Source organism: Haemaphysalis longicornis, unplaced genomic scaffold, assembly GCF_048455015.1.
Source record: "Haemaphysalis longicornis isolate Haplotype H1 unplaced genomic scaffold, Haemaphysalis longicornis Haplotype H1 scaffold_9, whole genome shotgun sequence".
In the NCBI taxonomy this organism is placed as follows: domain Eukaryota; kingdom Metazoa; phylum Arthropoda; class Arachnida; order Ixodida; family Ixodidae; genus Haemaphysalis; species Haemaphysalis longicornis.
The window spans coordinates 124003548-124023829 of record NW_027526460.1 but is presented as its reverse complement, the minus strand read 5'-3'; the positions used below and the strand labels follow the sequence as shown (position 1 = coordinate 124023829).

Genomic DNA, 20282 nt, shown 5'->3' with positions numbered 1-20282 from the left:
ATGTTTTCGTCCTTCCAGAAAGAGAACTTCAGTCCGCAGCTCCTGAGCAGCTCGAAAAAAACATCAATGTGGTCTTCTTTTGGAGCGCTTGGGTTCTGAACTTGCGCACAGACGTCCAACTCTTCGAATTCTAGCAGAAAGTTATTAACTAATCGATCCACCATCCTCAACTTCATAGGGAGCAAGTCTGGAATTACAAAACAGGGGCCGATGTGAAAAATGCCGCGATGCTAAACTCCATGAGTCATCCCGTCACGGTCAGAAAGCATGTTCTCTCTTGTCCGAACGAATGGAACTCGATTAAAGTTCTGCGAAGAGATACTTGGGCTGGTCCGTTCAATTTCATTTGCGAAGCAAAATGGGCACGGGTATTTTGATGAAGCTGACTGCAAGCCCAAAACTATCAGAACAAATTTTAAGCCAGCGGCCAGGCAGACCTTTAAAGGGATCTTTACTTCATCCATTAACACATATCCCCTCCTCAGCTGCCGTTTTAATTTCACCCAGCAATTCAGAGAAAGTTTTCCTTAACGGGAAATAGCTTTCCGGAGCATCCGTGATTGCAACAAGTCTGTGCAGCTAGTGGTTCTGCATGCGGTAACTTGGTCGAATGGGAACAAACGACAGAGTCAACCAAGAAGTTCGACAACTGAATTTGCAGCCATCCCCTTCAGCTTCACGACGACGTTTTCCTTGCCGAGGTCTGTTGAGTTCTTTGGTTCACTTTTGCAGATATCGTCAAAACCTTTAACAAGCTCTGTAGCAACTGACATTTGTTCTCCTGGAAACTTCCCTGGTGTACGGAAGATTTCTGTGTGATTATCGACGTCGCTTCTTAGACTGTTAACAAGGCCCAGTGACGGGATGTTCCGAATGTACTTAAAATATTCTGCCAAAAACTGTCACTGACGTAGTGATCATCCAGGAGAGCCACTATATTCTCCAGAACTTGGCGATCTTCAGGACCCAGGGAGGAGGGAGATTTATTTTTTTGTCGCCTAAAAAGCCGTCGTGTGTTTTGTTTCACAAGGACATCACAGTCTAAAGTTATCTTGTGAAGGCGACAGTCAGCATCTCTGACAACGACAGAGCTTAACTCCAGTCCATAGCTCTGAAGCTTGTTGTCTAGCGAGCCATTATTCGAAGTTCCAAATGCTTTGAGCTTGCGTTTTTTGGTCTCCCTGCTTCCATCCCCGGTGCTTTTTCCAGGTAGCTTGGTGGACTCCGATAAAGCACATTGTTCTTCAAAATTTTTCACGTTTGCTTTCAATTGTGCCACTTCTGTCTCAAGCTGCAGGACTTGCTGTGATTTTTTTGGTCGACCTGCTTCGAAGCGGGTGTGCCAAGCTCTTCAGAACATCGAACAAAATGAACTTGTATGGAGCTCACCTTCTTCAAGTCTTTTTGCTTGCTGCGGCCTTTCAGTTGTGAAAAACGGTGTGACGCAACAGTGCAATGACATCTTCAGCGCTGCTCCAACTTTGCGAAGCGCTTGATAGCGTTTAGAGTGGTTGACAGGTATTGTGGGATGAATTCGAGGTAACTCGTTTTCAAAAGACACTTTTCTTCGTGTAGGGCACGGTAATGGTCTTAATGGTGGCAAATCACAAAGTCAAGAAACCATAAAGTTCAGCTGAGCGAACTTCTGGCGAGACGTACGTGGACATTTCGTTTCTTGCAGTCCTATGCCGACGAAAACGAGGCGAAACTAATAGCAACGTACCTGCAGCTGGTTACTGGGGATGTTTCTCTTTCAATTTATTCCTCCATTTTCACGCTTCGTGGTTAATTTCGCACGTGGCACACGCCCTGTTTGGTGAGCAGTTTGGTGGTCAAGCAGCACAGTCGTCGTTCGACGGCGACATCTTGAGTAAAAAAACATGGTCAGGGAATAAACCGGGCATCAGCGAGGAAACGCAGAACCTTTTTCCGCCTGCAGAAATTCCCGAATGCTAACTGGAAGCGATATTGACGTAATTGCTCCAAACTTGTTTACGGAACGATACAACGCCGGTGGAAGGTCAAGACGATCGATTTCCGACTGTCGAGAAGAAGCCAACCATGCTTGAGTTTGAGACCTTTTTTTTTAAACGAACAATGAAAAATGTCCAGTTCGAAGTTTGGGATGAACAGCCTTCCATTTATGTTTTTTGAGGACGACACCTCCATCTGGACGGCGCAAAGAAAACTCGTTGTAGCTGCCTCCAAGCGACCTCGGGATGGTGGTGAGGGGTATAAAATGCACGGAGACAAGCATAGTTCCGGTTGACTTTGGACTCAAACCTGCATCCCCATCTTGGAGCACCTTTCCACTGGACGAGGTAGTTTTTTCTGTGCAATAAAAAACATCCGCTTTAATTAGCATATGTAAGCAAAGTATAAAAATCAATTGAAATATCTACGAATATTACCCACGAATTGAGAAATGATGTACTTTGAGAATAACATGCAACAATGCATTGAGTGATTAATGCTGTGATGCAGGTAATAATATAGTTCACCGAATGCTGTCAGTAACTACCAGGTTCCAAACCAAAAAACAACTACGAGAATCTACCTTTTGACTAAGGAAAACATTCTGTTTCAGAACTCACTAAACACCTCCCAAAATCATACAAGGACTATCTGTACACGTGTGGTAATGGTAATTGTGATATTTTGGATTTTTATTTTGTTTTAAGGATGGTTTGGAGGTGCCTTGAGTGGTTGTTCCTTTTTATTTCTTTTGGTAGTCCGAGTTGGTGCTAAACCAACGTTTCCGCATGATCGCCCAGCTACCGAAACCGTGGTACCCAAGCCTGAAATCAAACCCTCCACCTCGGGCAGGTTGCTCTAGCTCTTAGCCAGTCATCCGACGTGGCGGATAGAGGCGATCTGGCTGCAGAACGTGCACTATTGCGCAAACTCTGCAGATTACAGTCTCGGCGTGTAGCCATGTTCTAAAGCAAAGCTCAAATGCCTAAGGTGTGATACATTGTTTTATATTCCAGAACAAAAAGTCCCATGTCCTTACAGCGCGACGAGCTCTATAAGCGTGAGGCGTTGGAAATCGAATTTGCGGCGTGTGGGCTATAGGCACCGGACACTGCAGTTTGCGCGCGACTCCAGCGCCGCCTCTCGCCGCCGCTTAGCAACTCTGGGTCGGTGGATGTCACGACCGGCCGTTCAGAGCACGTAAACAGAAATCAACGCTCAAGAAGGCGATCCGTCTCCCTAGGCGACCCAGGGTGCCTAGGGAACCAAAAAAAAACATCCCCCTCGCGAGGGGCACGATCAAATGCAGAGCATTTCTGCGGGGGGGCGCGCCTGCAAGTCGTATGGATTAGGTATTGGTTGTTGTTGTTGTAATTGTTGTCTTCCAGCGCAGACATTGTCGATGAAGTCGATGGTGAAACGTGCCGTGAACCCCCTGCCGCGGCTATGACGCAACGTGGAGCAGCTATGACGCAACGTGGCGCGGCTATGACGCAACACAATCCACTTTAATCCAATCCAATCCAAATCCAAGCCAATCCAAGCCAATCCAATCGAATCCAATCCAATGCCCCTCGCCAGAGAGTGTTATAGCGCCGAAATTGTCACCACGCGAACGCGTGATGCTGACGTCACGATCACGCCACAGATGTTAGCGACCGTAGCGCGCGCGAACGACATATGTGGTTTAAGCGCGAACCGACCGCGGCGAGAGAGCGCGATGCGAGCGCCCCACCTGTTCTTGCACGCGAACCTAACGCGGCGAGAGAGGGTGTTGCGCACGTCCCCACCTGTTGTGCGCCCGAACCGAACGCGGCGAGAGAGGGCGTTGCGAGCGGAGAGAAGGCGAGGAGGACGCGGGGGAGAGGGCGCACCTCTGGCCGACGGTTGAATGAGTCAAGGATATAAGGCACGTTCGTAACCTTCCGTTCTGTGTCGGCTTTGTGGCTCAGTTGCTAGAGTACCGTGCACCTTGCGTTCCGCCCGCAGAGTCGTAGGATCGAAACGTGGTGCCGGCAAGTATTATTTTTTATATAGTGTAGGGGGAGCGATGCGGACGCGGACTACGGACGCCAACGCGGGTGACATCGTGAGTTACTGAAATGCTCTGCATTTAAAACACACGCGCTTATGAAACATAGTTATAATTGCAAGCTGCAGTGTCCGAAAGGATCAAAAGGCTGCAGGAAAGAATTAGTGGCAGCGCCGCTACTGCTGCGCGAAGGACAGCCACAATCGCGAAAGGCAGCCTGCCATCGTTCTGTGAAGGTTTCTCGCTCGGGCAGCCGTGAGAGAATAAGCGTCGCAAGAAATGATTATAGCAGTAAGAAAAGTCAAGGAAGTAAAAAAGTCATGACATTTGTTGTCAGTAAAAGGAGTAAACTTATGAGAACGATTACCGTTTATGCGCAGCGCAGGCACGAAGAGCCGTGAAACTAAAACGTTTGCTTTCAGCGTTCATACACATCACGCGCTGCGATGAATCGCATGCCGTCGTAGTAGTTGCATAACACAAGGTATTTCCGCTTCCGCCTCTGTTGTTTTATCAGCAGTAACCTTTTTTTTAGCGACATTCACGGCACCGAATGGATACCAAAACGCGGCAGAAGAATATGCATTCACAGCACTTCGCGGGTGATGCCAAAAGCAATGCCAAGACGGTCAATACGCATCCCGCTTACTGCCCTACTTTGTTCCCCGAAGTGCACATAGTTCGGTCACGCATTCCAAGCGAGAGCGTGGCAAACTATCAAAGGCAAGGTGCATTCCCTCGCGCTTACTTCTTTAATGCGTTTTGCGTACTCTGAAAGTCGAGGTTATTATTGTTTAAGCAGAGGACTCGCAGGAGGAGGAAATACTTTTTTGGAGAATTCCGAACGGCCTGAACAAACTGTATCACAATTAGCCGCTAAGACGACTCTAACATTGCTCACAAGATAGAAGCCGAAACTAAACCGAATCTTCGTAAAGGCAACCGCCGCTCCGCAGCAGATTTCGAACTTTGAGGAACTGCGTTTACTTTGTCAACAGCTAATAACGTTTGGAATGCGTTGTTAATTAGTGACAACACCAACCGAGCTGAAGAAGGGCAACCGAAAAAGTAACTGTAGTGTGGTTGCGCGAACCGAGGAAACAATAACACAAACACGCTTCTGGCGTGGAGCGCCGTTGTATACGCTGGGTACTGACCTGAATTGGCGCTGTAAATAACCTTCCCTTGCTGAGAATGGGACATCGCAACGATGTCTGTCCCGTGAATTTCTTTCACGGCGGGCACGCGCGTGGGAACGTACGATCTATGTAACTGCTCGCGCACGCGAGGCCGACAGTAGTAGTTAGCTTAAGTTAGCTTAAGCTTCTGCGGGGCGGCGCTGGGTGTACTTATTCGTCGCGCCCTCTGAGCAGTGACCGGTGCCTATAACCACGCTGTCACCACCAGAATCGCATGCTGTCCGGAGCACTGATTTGGAAGCAGACCACAAGGACGCGGGTTCGATTTCTGGCCGCGGCGGCCACTTTTCTGATGGAGGCGAAAAGCAACAACGCCCGTGTGTACAAGATTTCAACGCACGTTAAAGATGCCCTGGTGGTCCCTTCGCCATTTAGATCTCCTCGCAATTTAACCCTGTAAATAGGCATTTAAAAGAAATTATTTGAGCCGGACAGGATCTTTTACTTCAGTTATCTACTCGTTGTAGTCGAAAAGACCAACAAAACATGAGCAGGTGAGTGCAAATGATTGCCTCACTTACAATGTGCAAGTGATTGTAGTATTTTTTTTTCTCAGATGACTGAAACTATTACAAATGATAGACAACTCAACAATGCATTTCTGGACGTCATCAAAACCATCTCGCAGTTCTTGCCGGATAATTCTTCCAGTTTTATCATTTCCTGTACAGGTACTTGCTATTTGCAAAGGCTGTGTACAACCTCTTTGGTTGTAATCAAGTTTTGGCATTGCATTTCTTCTGGGTGAAACAGGTACGTGACGTGCCACTCCTCACTGCGCGCTACCAGCCTTCATCCTCAGGTTCCATTTTATGCATGACAAAGGTACAGCAAGTGTATCTTAACTGCCACCCACAACCGACAATCTGGAGACTAATTCGCATACTGACAAGCACTCCTAATGATTGCATGTTACTGCATAAATACAGCACCGTATGAGCAGCTACCTCCGAAGTTGCTGGGAATCAGAAAGGTAAACAAAGTGTCCTGTAAGTTGTTGCACACACGCAGCACCACATAAACGAACACAGCGTACTTCCAAGCTTCTGGCCACCATGAAGGAAAACAAAGTACCTCGACCTCATCACTTGCCACACAAGGCCAGCACCACATAACCAAAAAGCGTACTTCCAAGCTGCTGGGCATTGGAAAGGTAAACAGGGGGTTCTGTAAAATTCCAAACAAAAGCAGCACCACATAATCAAACTGAGCGTACTTCCAAGCTTCCGGTCACCAAAACCGTAAACAAAGCACCCTCCACACACGACCGGCACCACAAAAGTCAGCGCCCACCAGTTTCATCACAGTTCCTCTACACTGCTCATTTTGCTGTCACTGCAGTCACTGGAGCTGCTGGGGGAACCTAGCGTAATCGCGACGTTGTCGATTCTGGTGTCGATTGCACCATCCCGCGCCCAGGCCTTTTTCTCAAGAAGCTCCACATGAGCGCAGTCCCGGACCCAGTTTTCGCGAGTCACGAGGGCGATGGCTTCGTTGAGTAGTCGTTCAACTTCAGCGAGAGTGAATGTTGTTGGCAGCAACAGTCCCCTTAACGTGGTTCCACATCATTTCAATAAGGTTCTATTCACAGTGGCAAGGAGGAGGCCGAACAATGTCTTGACCAGCAACTCTGGCCAGGGCTTCAATCCGGTATCCAAAAAACTTGTGTTTGTTTCCATTAACCAGCCGAAGGAGCTCGGGCTTCAACTGGTCATCACACCACGGGATGGTTTTTGCAGCCAAACAAGACTGAATGTTGGCCTTGCGTCACGACGTCGAGAGCTGCTTTTCGATCTGAACACTGTGGTACGGAGAATTGTCCATGACAACAACACTCTCTGGCTCAATGTTGGGTAGAAGTTGTTCTACGAACCACTTCTCAAAGCGTGGGCCATCCATTTCACTATGGTAGTCAGTGAAAGCACTCTTTGAAGTACGGAAAATGAGACATACCCTGTCCACAAAGCACTTCTCAATTCCAGCATGAAGGACGACGAGCCGAGCACCTTTCCCACTTGGTGCACGAAGCACAGTAGCTAAACCCTTGCGAAATGTGTCTTCACGGGATGACACAGTGGTGTCCTCCCACTCCGTGCCGTTGGGGTGCCCAGCATTGACCCAAGTCCCGTCGAGGTAGTATATAGACCTGCGAAAATGAAAGGAATACGTGTCAGTTTTCTTTAAGGAGAGGGGTTAGCTTAGACAGAGAAGGCATTTATTGGTTTCACTTAACATCATTCTACAACGCAGGCAGGCATCTTTAGTTTTGGTGGCAACGGAAAATACCAAAATAAAAAAAGTTCGCAGACCGTACACCACCCACATGGCTAACGAAATCCAGTCAGTGAGTGCTATTCATACATTACTAGAACATGTCGATGCATACTTGTCCCTTCACTTGCTGAACCAGAATGGCATGCAGAATACGTACAAGAAGCAGGGATCCAGAAAAACGCCAGGAAAAAAGTAAACGGCAGTATGCATGCGGAGCGGTGTTGATAAGTAACTCTCAGCAATAAAATATTTGGCTGTTCTAGAACTTCAATCGTTATTTGTCCTTGTTACATTTAAACGGCCAAATAATGTTACATACGAAACTTTCATTTTAATCGCCGGAATTGATATTTATCTATCTTTCCGCCAAATCGAAACAGTAACCACGTACCGTTTCTGCTTTCGCATTTCAGAATGGTCCGCAGTTATTTCCGCCGCCACACGATGATGTCCTCCCTTTCCAGAAGCGCAGAGTAACGTTTTCGCTTCGGGAAAGCAAATCCAATGTTATTTAGACACGACTGACTGAGATTCCAGGACCACCTCACCTGCATGATAGAAGATATAAGCCTAAGTATTCGTGAAGAACTTCGCTTTCTGGCCGTACAGCATGCATATCCATGGACTTTGCCCTTCGGAATACAGATGATTCTTAAATTCCGCGAGCTTCGGTTTTTCGAGAAGCAACTTAGTGTCCTTTCAGCAAAAAACGATGTCAATGATTAGGGAAAACTGTACTCTATCCCCTTGCTCACCGCTAGCCCCTTGCCAACATGGTACGCGATGTGAAGCAGTGTCACTCTCATGGCTTGCCAAAAAGTACCGTCGGGGAACATGTCTTGAACTCATAGCTTGAGTTTGAGTAGCTGTAACTTTTGAACGGGCGAATGAAGAGCAGCTTAATCAAAACAAGCTCACTTAACTCATAGCTTTGGAGCATATGGTGTCATTCAGCAAGATTCTTGCAGATTTTTCCGAAGATTTGCACCTTTGCGGCAGCATTTTTTTTGACATTTTTGTTTCGTCTCTAATTTCATGCACCAGATTGCTTCAGCGGAATCCAAAGGATGAATATTCTTCAGAAGCGAAAGTGATAGGAATGTTTGGGAATTAGCTGTGATGAAGTGTAGCAAGCAATGAATGCGCGAAAAAAAAACTACAGCATTTTTACCTGTAGGTACGATGGCCTGGGTAGGCAATTTATGTGCCAGGACAATGTCCACGACTTCTCTCAGCGGAAGGTAGACTTCTCACTGATCACCCCCTTCGGAGAAGCTAAAGGAATAAAAATCCGAGCCGTTCACTCTATGAAGAATGAAGCCAGCGAAGCTGTAGCAGTTTTAGATTTTGCTATCGTGGGGTTTATCTACAGGGAAATTTATATATTATTGGCCCCCATCGTAGTTCTGAGCGGGCAAGCTGTTTTTGATCCGCGAGAGGGGTTCGCAGCTACTCGACGAGGTGGAGGTTAAGAGTGCCAGAGAGATAGAGAAAGAGAGATACACTTTGTTTAGCGACTCAAGCCCGAACCACGACACTATCATTCGTGCTCAGAGGAAGATCCACAGTCCTCCGACGGTGGTAGGTTTGGCGCCGGTGCACCGAAAGCTGCAATGTAGGCAGCCAACAGTTACCGCAAGCTACCACGTAGATTCTTGGGGGGGGGGCACCTGGACCACGAATACGGAATACTAAGGGGTAAAGGGTTTGGGCAAGAAATGTGGGAGACGAGGTGGCCCGCACACATCGCTAATATGTGGGCTCATTATCCGCATAACCGTCGCATACGTGACAGTGCGGATGGCTTATACTTGCGTATGTAATGCTTCAAGCGATCACGTGGGAGGGACAATATCTTCACCTGTCTCCGGTACGCAGTGGGGAGCTTGAGGCGGCAACGAAGGCGGCTGTACGTTCTGCGCCGGGGTTTTCCGTTATTTTCGCCCCCATTAGCGCTTCTGTTCGCGCCGACGACCTTTTCATTCCCGCTCTTCTTCCTCCAAGCGAACGTCACGCGTTCGTCTCATAGCCAGGTAAAAATGCAACCGCCAAAAAAGGCGTTAGAACCGTGATCAGTCAATGGCGTCACTTGTGAAGGAGGAATCGGTGTTGGTGAGGGGAATAAAACTTGTGAAAGGAACGTCGGTGATTGGGAGAAGGAGCAGAAAAGCGGTGTCGAGTAAATTGGCGCCTCCGGTAGGGAAATCCGGGATAGTAGGCATTAGTGCTTCGCTGTAAAACCTGCGAGAAGAGGAGGGAAATGTTCCCCGTTTGTGAAGCGGTGCCTGTCATTGGGCTCTTTCAATGTAATAAGACTATGGTTGCCCTACAATTACGCCCGTACTCGAACGTAACTAGCGATTCGAGGTCGTCCTCTCATAGAACGCCATTATCAAGAAGCCATTTCAGGGCATGCTTCCAAACAGAAGGACAGAGAGAGAGAGAGAGAGAGAGATCAAACTTTATTCGGCAGCTGAAGTCCAAGCCACGGAGTTATCAGTACTCGGAGGACGGGGGTGTTCCAGGGTTCTCCGACGGTGGCGGGCTTGGCGGAGGTGCAGAAAGAGTTTCAATGTGGGGAGCCCAGAGGAACCACAGGGCTGCCTGTATGTTTTCGGGGCAGCGGACCAGTTAGACCACGATTAGGGAATATCAGGGGGGTAAGGAAACGCTCCCTTACCCCGCTCCCCTTACCAGGGGGCAGCTGCAAGGTGGTGTGGAAGGTTTCGAGCAAGGCTATTGACGACCGCTTATTTACTGCATGCAACATCTTGTACAGTGCTACGTCGCCTTCAGTAGTAGCCAAATTGCTGTCATGACGCTGCTTTTATCGAACTTGCACAACTCCTTTCTGGTCAGGTATAGAATTTGTGACACATGTGCCATGTAAAAAAAGCCTACTGAACCACGGGATAATAAACGTGAAACCCCTACATGCAAAAGGAATAAGTTTCAGCAAAACCTTGCATCCTTCCAGACAGAGATGTACACCTTCTTTCTGCATCTTCACTTCGTCAAGTAGAGGTTGGAGAGCGATTCCTATCCCATAAATCCGCGCATCAGCATATTTAACTCTAATGGCGAGGTAAGAATGCTTCAGTTGGGAGCGAAGCCTCGGATAAATGCAAACAACGTCCGGTAAACAACGAATGTCAGGCGCACCGTATTATAATAGATGCTTGAACACACCATTGCAGGGGCAAGAAGGGTGGGCTATTTCTGGCTCGTCCACTTTTAAATAGATGTGCGCAACTTTACCACTTGCATTCATACGACTCTTTTACACTGAGCCATCGCGGAAGCCGCGCAACATTTTAGTTTGAGCGGGCTCAGGGTTCAGTTTACCAACCCTATACTGTCAAAAACCCTGTAAAACTTTAGCAACCAAAACATATTAAAACGACGCGTGGTCACGAGGTGAATAGCTACAGTGCTGCGGCATGGAATATGACAGGCTGGCTATTGCATACTGATTCCTTTCCTATTATGAGTGAGCCGCAACAAATATGCCCTCTAGAAAAGTGGACTGAGTGATCAAAGTGAGGAACAACGCTAGCGTACAAGGTACACTTATGTCTTACATGATCACCAAAACTTTGCAAGGATACACAAAACAGTATCTCGACTTTTTAAAGGACGCCTTCACAAACAGAATAAGGCACTAAAGGTCTATGATGAGGGAATGACCTTTAGTGATAACCCCTTCTCTTTCCTTCCTACCAACCCCGACCCTCCACCTCACAGGGTTTGTGCCTCCCTTCTAATAAAGCCTTTTTATTCCTTCCTTCCTTCCTTCCTTCCTTCCTTCATTCCTTCCTTCCTTCCTTCCTTCCTTTCTTCCTTCCTTCCTTCCTTCCTTCCTTCCTTCCTTCCTTCCTTCCTTCCTTCCTTCCTTCCTTCCTTCATTCATTCATTCATGCATTCATCGAGGCTTTCTATTTCAGTAAACGCGAAGACGTCTGTATTTCATTCGGAATGTGAAAAATAGGATACATTCTAATAAAACGGAAATTTTTGTTTAATTTCAGGTACCGTTTTGTGAGGTGCAATTGTATCAGTACTGTATGGCCTCACAAAAATACCCAATATGAAAAAAAAATAGTGTTGCAAACCTGTAATTCTCTGCACTAAATTTCTCTTTTTCTTTTTTTTTTTCCTTGGCGCAAACTTACTACAGGCCACTTTGGTTACGCAAGGAATGAAGCTAGATTGCATGCAAACATAAGCCGCATTGAATGCAACTTAGACTGCGTTTTGCGCACGTCGTCGGCACTCAGCGATGGGTCGTTACATCAGAAATTGTTGTTTGGGGCATCAAAAAAGTAGTTACTTTTAGCATTTTAGCACACAAGGAAGGCTAGAGGCTATAACACACACTTATCAAACATTTCTTTTAGTTTTATATTTTTTGGCGAGGCAAGTTGTCCGTCGTATCAGAGTTTACCAGCTGATACCATTTTAAGCCCAATAAGGGTTTGTTATAATCACGTGGGGTATCACACGGTTGAGTCCAAGTGTAGCAAATGGATAAATGACGACAACTTCTATGTTCCACTCAAGCAATACGGGGTGATGTATATTCTACCAGTTTTCGCTGTAGCTGCTGTCAAGTGTTTAAACCGCGTAGTACGCACAATGAATTTTGTCATCGACTGCGTGCTGTTTACAAGAAAAAAACACACCTGGAAACAGTTCAGGCAATTATTTTCGGACGCATTAACATACCTTTGTAAATGAATAGTATCTCCAGCTTTCCAAAACAACGTTCTGCCCTTTATTTCAAGTCGTTATTTTCCTCCCCAGGCGTAAAACTTGCTTTTTCTTGCATATGTTTAAACAACTGCACTTTTAATAAAGGTTCAAACTTAAAATCATCACGTTTTGTTGAAACCCAGTTTTAAAGGTATTGTCTAGCAAGTGTTTTGTGCCAGCAACACGCTTTCCGAGGCGCCTACGCGAAAGAAGCTTCTGTGAAATATGAGCACCTGGAAATGAGTGGGCTCCCGTGATATTGTACTTGTGCAGAGGCGGTTCGCAAGACGCTTTGCTATTAAGGTGATGGCTTCCAGACTCCTGACTGGCTTGCTCCCTGTAGCCGTATTAAGTATTGTTCCCGTTGTGGTACTCTATTTCACCTGTAAGTTCAAACCCGGAGTTATGATTATGTTGTCCAGAAGTGAAGACCATATCGTTAACGCCAAAGGTGGAACGAAAAAGTCTACGACTTTCATCATCTCGCCGACGACTCGCAGAGAAGAATACAAAACTAAGGATCTCGCAACATCAGCCAACTGCTTCCAGGAGGGCACATTACATCGACGTGATGCCGGTTCATGTGTCTGCCGCGGTGGTTGGAACGACGTCGACTGCTCTGTTCCGGATGCTGTGTGGTTCAGCAGTGCCTTTCAAGAATGGAAGTGAAGGGGCATCATAAAACGACGAGTAAAACCCCGTCGGATCGTTAATGGTCTCGTCCTCAACCACGAGCTCGATCTTCTAGAAATCAGGGTGAATGAACTACGAGACTCAGTAGATTATTACGTCATTGTGGAATCAAATTACACTTTCTTTGGCACGAGCAAGCCTCTACACTTACAATCTAACATGAGCGCGGGCTTTTTGAGGGAGCACGCGCACAAAATCAAATCCGTGGCAATAACCGTGCGGAACTTCAGTGACGACAGCGCATGGGCAACTGAAAACTACCTGCGCACATCCATCTGGCGTGAAGGTCGGCTGCAACTGCAAAACATCCAAGACGACGACCTTTTCTGGATAAGTGACGCTGACGAGATACCAAGCCGCGACGTTATGCTGTTCCTGAAGCACCACGATGGTTATGGTGAACCGATCGCACTAAACCTACGCTGGTTTCTTTACGGATTTTTTTGGGAGAACCAAAACCCGGTCAGAGTAGCAGGGGTATGCACCATTTATTTTCTGCGCAACATTTACGCCAATAATTCACTTTTAGTCAGACGCATGTCTGCGGAAATCCCACACGAGGTGTTACCAAATGTGGGAACGCACCACCAGGAGTGGACCATCATGGGAAAGTCACCACGTTACGCTGGTTGGCACTGCTCGTGGTGCTTCGACGCTTCCGGCATACAGGTAAGAAGGCTTGTTGTAAAACATCCTTCGTTACCCACGTCTCCGTAAATTGATGTATTTTCCTGAAGGTTCCCCCATGAAAGGAACATAACATAAGAGGTAGGGACACAAATTATCGGCAAGTACAAAAGGGGATGGGCAGCGAAGCGCTGTGAACAGTGTACCGGCGACATTATGCAAAGGCAGACAAAACAAAAACGTGTGAATTCATGCACAATGTCAAAGGACAATGGCTTAATTTCTTACAGGGTTTGAAAAAATACGACGTAAGGGGCCCAAGTGATCAGGAAGCACAATGACCAGCAAATACAAAAGTCCCTTTAAAGACATCAGTCGTGCAATTCATTACACATTATATAGTAGGTTTGATGAAAAAACAACAACAACAAAAAAAACGATCACTCAGACTCAATACGCGTTTACGGACTTTTTGATTGTTTCTCTATTGTTAGTTTTAATAACGTTATCCGGTAGGGCGTTCCCGTCTTCAGCCCTTCGAATAAAGAACGATTGGAAAAACGTTTTTTAGCAAGGGCATTGAACCTGCACGGTGTTGCCGCTACGATCACTTAAATGTGGGTGTGTGCTAATGTAGATGCCCGGTGAAGATGCGTGGCGGAATTTGTGGAAGTGTGTGAGTCGCGAAATGTTTCTTCTGTGCCTAAGGGGTGAGGGCAGCAAGTTTTTTTTTAACTCTGTTACATTGGTCAATAATGACTAATGTTACATTGGTAAATAATGAGTAATCGGAAAACGCGAATCTGGGAGCGGGGTTTTGTGCAGCTTTAATGTTTTCGATAAGGTTTTCTGGTGCGGGTACGGAGCTGCTTCCGCGTACTCTAATACTCTTGAACCGTTGATATGCGCTTTCAATTCACACCAGGGCGAAAATTGTACAGTGGGTAGTTTTTTTCAGTCACCGGTCTTTCTTTGTTGAAGAATGTGGGCACCCTCACAGCATCTTACAAAGATTCTCGAGGATGCATTTTATCGCGTCCTCACCCTGTCATAATTTCTGAACGCGTTGATTTTTGTCGCAGTAGTGTAACAGCCGTTGTGACGAAGTAGGTGTAACGTAATGGCGAAATGAAGTTAACAGAACTGCTTTAACTGAAATACGGCTGAATTTGAATACAGGTAGAAAAATTGGAGGAGTTTTAAAATGACTGGATGATAGAATTTCCATTTCTGTATTTGCAAACTTCACTTCCGGAGGCAATGAGCATTGAAGGAGAAATATTTTTACATAACTGCCCTTAGCTTCACATATGTATTGGGTACCGCATTGATATTGGGATCAAGGGAACTACTGATTGGATGCGCATGCCATTAAGATCTAAAAGGAGATGTCTGAGAGCCTGATTCACACGGATTCTTGAAATGATGACGTGCATGGATTTTTATATATAAATTTTTCGAAGGCTCGGCAAACAGCAATAAAAAGTGAATTGCATGAAAGAATAGATCTCGCTCCTGGGATAGTTGGTTCACAGTATTCGAAGGATAGGTCAGCGCAGAACAGGCGAAACACAGGAGAGATGTGCAGGACTGGGGCTAGCGAGCACTTGACGAAGGAGCACCGTCCAAAAGCCATCCGTCCAATAGCTACTGAACGCCGAAAACAAGCCCCGTCCTGAAAAGTCCTGAAGTGTCCAAGATGTAGCATTGCATCGGCAGGCGGTGTTGAAAAATTAAATATGCCGCCGCAGCTCATACCTCATAACCCTGATAACCCAATGCGCATACTCAGGGAACGTCCTCGCAAGCCATACCCTGACTTCAACATGCCGTGCACGGACGTACAGCCTTTGCCTCCGAAGAGTCCGTTATCCTGCGGAGGTTACGGTGCTGCTTGATCACATGGCAAGAAGCAGGGCGGATAGACGATGACAGTTCCAAAATCCCAGTGTCGCAGGTGTGGCGACGGCCTATCCGTGATCCACATCCTCATATAATGCAAGGCACCAGAAACAACACAACACCAACACTTCTCACAACTACAACACAATCCACTACACCCATCGTACTTTTTTGGGGACGACCCCATAATTGCCCACAAGCGTACTTTTAGGTTTCTTAGCGATGTCCAGTTTCTACACATCATCACTTACCATGCATGTCGACACCCTGGCCCTTTACACCAGTCATCTACATCGTCGTTTATGTCATTTCACGTATATTTTTAGTGAAATATTTTACATTTATATCACTTCGTCCTCATAAAATAACTTTTACTTGGCGCTCTTTGCCCTTAGTCGGCCTTGCGCCATAAAAAACCCAATCGTCATCACCATTAGACGATGACAGTGGTCCGGATGAGGGGAAATGAAAGTACGGCTACAAGAAAACCCGAATGCCTATGCACGTGCAGTGTACGCATAACAGTTCATCAATACAGTGCTAAAACGTCGGTCTTTCTGCCACGCCAGTAGCTTCATACACATGGTGGAGATGGAAACGAGAGAGGCGTTCTCAGAAGCGTTTATTACGTCAGGGAGGTGACATCTGTGCCAGCTTTTCTTCTCCCCTGGATCACGCGAAGTCCCACTTCGCCAGAAGAATCCCTCCTTTGTATTTCTTCTCAAGCTGCCCGCGTGATGGATTGCTCGCAATAAGTACTTTGAAACTTCTGTCTACGCGCTTTAGCGAGGAAGAAATGCCACCTATTGTCGTCGCCCCATAATTCGTTATTTGCGCTGCTCTCTGTTTACAAAAAAGAGCAGTTGCTGCGCTTTGTATTAACTCAAAACCTCGCTGCTGTTCTCCGAGCTTTTTAACGCGAATGTGTTGCCCACCAACATTTTCTGCTGAATCCGGCTCTCTTTATTCTGCGTATTCATTTTGCGTAGAACGCTCTCCTGTAACGTTCTTTCCGATGGCACCGGCAAGAAATGAATGTACACAAATACCCGCAACCAAATTAGTTGCACCGGCCAAATAATGCTAATTGCGAAAACGTTTGCCTGAACACTATCAGTAACGAAATTGCCAGACTACAAGAAGAAGAAGCATGCATGTGGGACGTAAGAGTTCTTTAAGTGCCAGAAAGGTTTGCTGACGGGCCAGTTGGTACAGTGTTAGACTAAGAAAACCAGCGCAAACGACAGGACGAAGAAAGGGATGACAAAACCACAGGCGCTGACGAACAACTGAGCGCTTCAGCAAACATATACAGAAAAATTACAACAAAACAAAAGGACCAATAAAGATCCAAGAGAGATATCACATCGAAAAAAAAAATGTGGTCTTTAAGCGGTCTGTACACAGCAAAAAAAACAAAAACAAAAAAAAAACAATGAATTCAAGAGGCGGTTGCATAGACATGCCCTGAAATGCGGCTTCATGCTATGTGCCGCAGAATTAAATTTTTTTATGGAACCAGAAATGACCGACTTTTGTAAAGTCCTTTTGAAAGGTTCCACTTAGAGACTGTAAGGGTGAACTCCTGTACCATGTAGAAGAAGGAGATAGTTTAAAGTGCACAGTAAGCCAGAAGAAAAACTCTGCAAGTAACATATTGTATCAGGGAAATACGAACACAAATTTGAATGACTGATTGATTGTGAGGTGCAAGGTGGAGGGCTCCGGATAAATTTTGACGACCTGCAGGGGATCTTTAAGGTCTCAAACACGCGGGCGGTGTCGATTTTCGCCTCCCTCAGAAAAGCGGCCGCCACGGCCCAGCATCGAATACGCGTCCTTGGGCTCAGCAACGAATACAACTTTGAAATGTGACCTACAGATCTAGCCTTCTTGGAAAGCGGTTCGGGCTAGTGTAGCGAACAGTAAACGTAAGATTTCTAAAAATGTCGGTCCCAATCCACTTTAGAGATCTTATTATCCAATTTTTGGCAAAAATGCCATAGTATTAAACCCACAAACATGCATTATTTCAAAAGCACATTGGTCGTGAATAAAAAAAAAACGTATTCAGCCGAAAAACGCATTATGCCGAATCATATCAACGAGATTCCACTGTATTCCGCCCCCTTTCAGTTCTTTCGGAAAACACCGATTTTAATTATTAGGTTACCAAATAAAGAGGACTACGGGGTATAAGGTGAGCTGCCATTTTGATATGTAAGGACTGTATTTGATCGAGGCCAGAGTTTGTTACCTTTTGTTTGCGTACGATACGCTGAGTATTTAGTCTGGAGTTGTGGGAAAGAACAACAATTTAAGTAGGCGAATTATGATTACTGGTCTCAATATAGATACGGCGAACTAGGTGTAATGCAAAAGTTTGCAAATGGATTAGTAATATTAGTGCGGTGACTATAATTGCTTTAGTAGGAGTCACTTTAACTAGGCTGTCACTATATGGGCTTATATATACAGGGTGATCAAAGTTAAGTCGACAGTTGTTCTAAAAATTAGGCCCTTAGTACGTGAAGACCACCTCTACAGTGAGGTTATGCGCCCTGGGGGACACAGAATGATGTGGTAATTATTGATATCATTGGCTTAATTAGTTAGAATTGAACAATTAACTTTTTAGTCGCTGCAGTAAGCAGGTATGTTTGTATTGAATAGTTAGACGGAATCGTGTCTCTACGCAGTTTCATTTGGCAGAATCGTTCTGGCGCATTCGTAATCCGAGATATCGAACTGCGATGTGTAGACTTAACGTAAACCTAAGCGCCTAATTTTGAAAAACGTGTCGACTTAATTTTCATGACCCTGTATAAAAATTGAGGCACAGTCCGCCATTTTTAGCGTAATTCCAGAATCACTTATTTTTCTTCATGAAACTTCCTTTCAGCTTATGTAAGGGCACGTTAATTAAATTGAGAACGCTTTGGTAGGAAGCACGCAACTTTGTGTTAAAGGGACACGAAAGGCTGAATCGAAATTTCTTTTAACTGAAAGATCATACGTTTCGTAGCTCTCTCAGCTTTTGCTCTAAGATGCGTTATTTGCTGAAAAGTAAGCAATCAAAGCTGACATTTCTGTCTGTCTCGTTTCCCTTTCATTCTTTCGTGACGTAGCCATTGCGTCACAAAATAGGAGCGAAGCCCCGGTGCGGTTCAGAGCGTAAACGCTGGCAACGGTAGCTTTTACGTCTCCGAGTCATGGCGGACTACGGCGCATTTCTGTGACCCAAGAAGCTGGCTTGGGCGTTTATGATTTTTCACGGACGGAATGAGAACCGCCGTTAAATGCTTGAGCGGCCGGTGTGCCCGTCTACTGCGGATTCCCAGACCACAATCAGCCGGCTGCAAGCGAAGCTTTTTTTGAAGCAACAAGCACCGTTTTGAATATCAACCGCGGCGTACCGGGCTATTTGCTGGCGCAGTTAAAGATGGCGCCTACTTTTAGGCTGGTCTGGCGACCACAGCCATCTCGTATCTTCTCGGGCACGGCGCCTACCCAGCGTGAAATAAACACACTTTACGGCAGCGCTGTCGGCAGTCGTTGCTCGCGCTCCCCTTGGCTCAAACATAACAAGGGCAGAGGCTCACAGACGGAAATTTCGGCATGCGCGAAAATGTGCACAGTGGCGGAGGTCACAACTCGTGCCCTCTTGTGAGCTGTAAACGACACACTTGGGGGAAATAGTTATTTATGTGATCAGGAGTTGTTCTTTCGTAAAGTTCTCATCATCCCTTTGGTACTCCCCTGTGCAGGTGAAGCTCTTGTCAGCGCAAAGGGACGACGGTGTGCGCTGGGGAGACATCGCCCAAAAGAGGGACCTGGCGTATCTACAGTCCCTTAGGAAGGCCGGACGATACCTGGACGACAGTTCTCTGCGTAGCTGCGACGCCCAAGAGGCAGCTCCGCCCTACGTAACTCATAACGCGGACCGATATCGATACCTCATGCAGCCGTAGAATTGACAGTTTGCGACCGAGACACAAATTTCATGTCATGCCACATAAAACAGAACTTTGGCGACCAATGTGGCTGTTGGCGATTTATAATTTACTGCCAAACGTAATGATGATCACGGAGGCGCCGACAAAGGAGTTGCACCTCGTTCGCACACACGGGGATTGCGCCAAGTACGTGCACCAGTTTAGAACGCTGGCTCATGGACCACTGTGCTCAGTTTAATGGCGCCCTTAAAGGGCGCCAGTGAACGCTGAAGATCGGCATCTCCTTTTCGCATCAGGGGCTACGTTTAACTGAAGCAACCATCTTTATTATTTGCGCTGCACTAGGCCAGACATCAGGCAAATGGGTATGTGCTGGCTCAATTCTGTGAACCAAGTATTATTCATCGCTTAATAATTTTCAATACAATTGAACGTATAAAGCCCTCCACCTGGTGGGCTTTGACTGGTTCAGACTTCTAAGCTTCCCGAGAATAATGTTTTTTACTACGGGACCTCAAAATGTGGTGTAGCGAATAAAATGAAACGTCCCTTTTAGTATCCTCATTTTTCACAAAAATGTCATTTCTTTTGATTGAAAAATTTTGCATCCAAAATCATTCATTTCTTTTTTTATCATTACGTAGAAAGGCTACTAACATGTTCATTCTAAAAATATTGTCGCTGGCGTGCTTGCCTCCCAATGATTACTTAGGTACAGCACCCATGACACTTTTTCTGCACATAATTTCTTTTTACCGTGTTCGAGTTCCTCCCCTCCAAGCACTGTTAGTGGATATGCGAGTGTAGCAGTCGACCGCGTAGCCACCCTAACTGCTGCTAGAATTGGATGTATCAATCTGTCAATCAGGCCAA

The 20282-nt window shown here is 46.2% G+C and overlaps 1 pseudogene; it reads left to right on the top strand.

Annotated features, from left to right (window-relative positions):
- LOC144153412 (beta-1,4-mannosyl-glycoprotein 4-beta-N-acetylglucosaminyltransferase-like) overlaps positions 1–19424 on the top strand; it is a 57957-nt pseudogene extending 38533 nt beyond the window's left edge.
- The last annotated feature ends 858 nt before the right edge of the window (positions 19425–20282 follow it).